The sequence below is a fragment of the Rhinolophus sinicus genome, linkage group LG06 (assembly GCF_036562045.2).
Source record: "Rhinolophus sinicus isolate RSC01 linkage group LG06, ASM3656204v1, whole genome shotgun sequence".
Lineage (NCBI taxonomy): Eukaryota > Metazoa > Chordata > Mammalia > Chiroptera > Rhinolophidae > Rhinolophus > Rhinolophus sinicus.
Window position 1 is genome coordinate 155,190,611 of NC_133756.1, and position 5,866 is coordinate 155,196,476.

A 5,866-nucleotide genomic window follows, 5' to 3' on the forward strand; every position below is an offset into this window, starting at 1 on the left:
CCCGCAGCCCCTGGAGGAGGGTGAAAATGGTAAGGTAAAGAAGGAATCAGCAATGGTGGCCTCGCTGACACGAGCCAGAATAAACCACTCCAGCTGCAGTAGTTTTTCTATGCCTGAAACAAGGTGCACCTTTGGTGGTGCACCTTCATCGATGTGGACAGGTAAGACAGAGAGAGAGGGCACAGGTCACAAAGGTGGGCATGACCTCACTGCAGCATCAGGATATTTCCAGGCAAAACTTCACTTAGCAAGACTCACTGGGAATTGTACTATAAGTGAGACTCCCTTCCCAGGGCCTCACTTCCCAAGCCGCAGCTTTTCCCAGTCCCAGCCTCTCATCTCTTCTTCCTTAGACACTGCTGCTCTCCTTTTCCAGGAAATCCAGGGCAGGATCTGGGCTCCCTCCCACCATCCTCTTCCCAGAATTCTAAGGATGCCTGGGAGAAGCAACTGCCCTGAATGAATGTGTCAGAGGCATGATTCAGAGTCAGGTGCTAGCAATAGGAGCTACTCCGTGGGCTGGCTGGGGCGTCCAGGGCCCACTAAGCGTGTCCGGACAGCATCAGAATCACAAACGGAGGAGACTTTAGCAGGACTGGGCCCCAGCAGGCACCCACAAAGGAAGAAGTACGCAGGGAACCAGACAGGAGAGAGTGATGCTCTTCAAAGTCAAGGAGTTTGTATTCTATATATATATATATATATATATATATATATATATATATATATATATATATATGTTCTTTTTTTTTACGTTTCTCTATACAGCTACAGAAGAGAGAGGGATAGGATCTCAAGAGAAAGTCACAGGAAATTTCTAAGTAGAGCATTTTCTATAGGTAATGACCAGAGCAGTGCCATCAAGTGTTGTATCAAATCAGCTGTAAAAAAGTGGATACTTACGTCGGTCATTACCACAGCATGATTTTCATAAGCCCACGACGTACATCTTATTGCCCTCTCGATTCATATTCAGAGGACTCAGGAGAAATAATGTTTTTCTTACTGTTGCCTCTTGGTTCATTAAAATCTATATTTCATACAATGAAGCTGGTTATATCACCTGAGAGATGCAAGACTATAAAAGCATCTAAGGGGTAAAATGACACCACAAAATGTTAACCATAGCTTACAGAAGCATAAAAATATTATCTAATAAAGGTGACATCTGCAACTAAACAAAATCAGGCAATGGGCTTATGAAGCATACCACCTTACAGGGAAAAAGGGGAGGGCACAAAACAAACCCGCTCAGCCAATGCATGGCGTTCTCAGGGAGGTCCACCAACCCCACCCCCCGTAAGCATAGAACCCTGCTTTTACCTTCCCCAGACCATCCTTTATTCTCCCTTTGAAACACTTGGTATCTTTACAATTATTTAAGATCCGTTGTCTGTGGGTCTCCCCCCGACCCCCCAAGCAAGGAGCTTGCTGGTTTCCTTGACGGCTCTATTACCAGTGCTGAGTATGGTGCCTGGTACATAGTAAGGGCGCAATAAACAATTGATGGCCAACTTATGAGAAGGCCAATTCTCTTTCTGAATCCCCTTAGCTAGGCCAGCTGCTTCCACAGTCCCTAGGCTGAGACTGGATAACAGCCAAGTGGTCAGTCTTCAAATCCTTCAAGCCCAGATTCCACCTCTTAGGAGCTATGAAATCTCAAGCAAATTACTAACCTCGACCCCTGTACCCTGATTTGGTTTTCTTCACAGCACTGTATCTGTTTGCATGTATGTTCATCACATGTCTCCTCCAACCAGAGAGTGAGCCGCAAGAGAGCAGGGACTGTTTGTTCACTGCTAAACAAGGGGGCAGCCAACATGTGCAACCATGAGCCATCGTGGGCACTGACCAGTCAGATGGATATTGGGCCCATCATCATACAAGTGCACGTTGTCTGTATATCAAACGTGGCTGTCGTCCCATCCTGGGACAGGGTCTGGAGTGTATACTAGGCGCTCAGTAATAATATGTATTATATCAGTTTGTAAGAATTATATTGATAGCATTTCTTAATGAATTTTGTATGGATTATTTCAAATCATTTATGTTTAAAATCTATTTTTCCATTGCATTTCTTTCCTTTCTCTCTGATTTTGTTTTATTATTTTTCTGCTCAGGGAAACCTTGTTGTCTTTCAATGTTGTGTATTTGACAAGAGCCATTTTAGCACTAATGACATTCTCTATTTCTTCAACACACAGAAAGATATCTTCTCTCCACAGCTGGGATAAATGTGCTAGTCTGTTCTCTTCCTGATTTGTATTATGTTACTGTTTGCTCCTCCCTTTAATTCTCTGGACCAACGTTTACAATGTATAAAAATGAAGCACAGTGCTAAGGCCTCACTAACATTTCTGACACTAAGATTGCTTGCAACATTGTGGGGTTGCTTCCCATGTTATGTTTTCTGTATTCTGCTGGTGAGATTGGCTTTCTCAAAGTCTAGCCTAGCAAATGATCATTTCCCAAAGCACAAATATTGAGTAATGCCCCTGAATGATTTCCAGTTCACAACATATTGTTGGTCGTTTAGTTAGGTAAGTTCACCGCCATTACTTTTGAGCATGTCCATCATCTTCTTCCTAATTTGCACCGTTTGTGCATTCTTGCTCATTTTCCCCCAGGTGGCTTTCCCTACCAGTTCACCAAACTCTGTTAAATACTTCATTAAACTATTATAATGTACAAAGCAGAGTTATCTTTCCTATGTTTAAACTTTCCCAGTAACAGGAGAGATTAGCTTTCCATTTCTCCTTATATCTTCATCCAACTAAGGTTTCATAATTTTCCCTGAACAAATTTCTTAGGTGGTAGATTAAAATAATTCTCATGTATTTAAAGGTTTTCTGTCATTGTTACAACTAATTTACTATGTCTGTCAAGAAATTATAATAATAAAAATGATTTTTCAATTCATTTGTATTCTCTAACTCTTAGATTAATTTCTGCATATTTTCCCAGTAGAGTGAATTCTTGACATTCATGATTGAATAGTCACAGTTTCAATAACTTGCAAGAGACTTTGAAAGGCCATGATATGTTATATCATTTTGGTGGGCTCAGAACTGAATTGCATTGCTAAGGGGAGCAGCCAGCCACCCAGCATGAGGGCAATGCTGGATATCATCCATCCGTCCCCCTTCCCCAACCCTTTCCCTTGGAAAGTCACAGTGAACATTTGTTCATTAAAGCCTCTGAGAAATCTTGCGACAAATAAATTTGTCTCATTTTGCTTAACTCAATATTTCTCAGACTTATTTGAGAACAAACATTTTTCTCATGGCACCCAGTGTACCATGAGACACCAGTCTGGAAACAATGGTTTAATAATTAACTTATAGAATGATTATGGGTCAAAAGTCATTTACAAGAGTTCTGCCCTCATTTAACCTCATTTTTACAGAAGACATTACACGCAATGATAATGTTCGTGAGATGGAGGTCTTCCAAAGTTTTTGAAACTTACCTTGTACAAGAATACATTCTTATTGTCTCTGCAAATGTGATCGTTTCCTTTCCTCATTTCCCATATCTGTGCAATTTGCTTTCCTTGCTGCGTAACTATTTTAACAATTTTACTTTATGTTATTTGTTCATTTAACAAACACATCTGTAGTGCTCACTGTATACTATTCTAAGTGCTATCAATAATGACTCATGTAACCTAAACAACCTCATGGGTTAAGTGCCATTATTATTATTATCCCAATTTTACAGGTCAGAAAACTGTAATTTCAAATGGTGATGAGGTATTCTTGCCTAGATCCTATTTTTTTAAGGAAAATGCCACAAATATTTTCCTTTAGTCATATTATTGGTCCTAATTGTGAATATAAACTTCATATTATATAAAGGAATAAAACCTCCATTCTTTTTTATTTGTTTTTAATGCATCTTTAGTCAACATTAAATATTGAAATATGTTGATTACTTTTCTTAGTCTCCATTGAGATAATGGTTTCTACCATTTTTCAGTTAATATTAATAAGGTATTATACTAGCTTTGCTTTACTGAGGCCAACAGTCCTTTTTTATACTGGATTATGTATTTCAATGTATTGTGTTTTCTGCATTACGATTTTATTTGTTAGCTCATAAATGAATTGAACAACCATTCCTTTCTTTAAGGTGGGGGGATGCAAATCATATTTACCTCAACCAATTCAATATAAAAATATTAAGGAAGTGGTTCCCCTATGACCCTGCACTAGACACTGTATGACATGAAAGATTCCAAATGAGCATAAAATGAAAGAGGACACTGAGAAGGGAAACAGATCTTCTCTGGCCATATAGGGCGGAAAAGCATGTTAGAGAAGACAATGATTTTGAGAACATTATAATTGCCCAAGATCTGTACAACTTAACATTCATTTTCTGTTACTCTATTTCAGTTTCCCCAAAAGACCTAAGATATTACTTAAATAGAAGAGGCCCCAGATCAACTGAGTGAACACACGACAAAGACACCTCTGTAAAGGCAAAGTCTGATTCCATCTTACTGGAGGATATATGTCTACCATCTACCAAGAGCCAGGCACACAGTAAGTTCTCAATAAATAATTATTTATAGAAAGACATAATTATTAAAAGAAAGAAATGTGGGCGGCCAGTTAGCTCAGTTGATTAGAGTGCAGTGCTCATAGCACCAATGTCACTGGTTCGATTCCCACATGGGCCAGAGAGCTGTGCCCTCCACAACTAGATTGAAAACAACAACTTGACTTGGAGCTGATGGGTCCTGGAAAAACACACTGTTCCCCAATATTCCCCAATAAAAATTAGGAAGAAAGAAAGAAAGAAAGAAAGAAAGAAAGAAAGAAAGAAAGAAAGAAAGAAAGAAAGAAAGAAAGAAAGAAAGAAAGAAAGAAAGACATGAGCCAGCCCTTTGACCAAACCAACGGGTCAGGCTGGTTTTAAAAACACAAGGCAGCTAGAGACTTGTTCAATGGGTCATCAAGAAAAGAGGTGTTGCAAAGACTTCACCCTCATTTGAAGTCAGTCTGGGGTGGGAGGGAGCAGGACGCTTGGAGAGATGGGAACAGGACAGCAGACAGAGTCCCTGGAGCCTGGAGAAAGATAACAGGGCCACAAGGTTTCCTGGCAGCCTCCGTTTCCCTAGAGGCCGGTCTGAGTGTCTCTATGGCTCCAGATACCCCACCAGGATCTGGCAGTTGGCCCTTTGCATCCTGAAAGCTCTCAGAGCTTGTAGGGTCAGGACTTAGGGGCAATTAAGAAACACAGAAAAGGTCTCAGCTCCTATAACTGTCTCTGACAAGCCCTGAGCCAATCCAGTCAGTCACCTGGTACCTGATGACCCAAATCCATTAGACTCAGGGAAACAGATGTTATATATGGACCGAATAGATGTATCCCGTCAAGTGAGAAAACTTGTCACATCCAGTGCTCTTTTTCTTTCCATCCTTATTCACGTCTTCATGCCCCCACCCCATTTTCTCCACTTTCCCCCCACCTCCCACTAAGGCACTTTCTCCATTCCAAGCCCTCTCTACTTTCCCTTCTGGGTCTGATGCCCTTAAACTACCTCTCCTCCATCTCAGATTCCACTGGGCCTTTGCCCTCTCTTCCTTCCCGCTCCTCTTCCCCTGCCCCTGCCCTGTCCTGTAGACACCCTGCCCCTTCTTCCCCTTGCCCTGTCAGTAGCATCCTGCACACAGCTGTGGATTCTGCAACTGCTTCCTTCTTTTCTCTCTCATCTTGGCGGGGTCCATAGCCAGCGCTCCTGTTGCTCAGAGATGTGGAGGCAGTTGCTAAGAGACAGTGAAACGTCAGTACCTGGCCCTCGAGGAAAAAAAAAGGGAGCGAAAAAGGAAGAGAGGAGGGGGAGAGAGGGAGGGAAGGG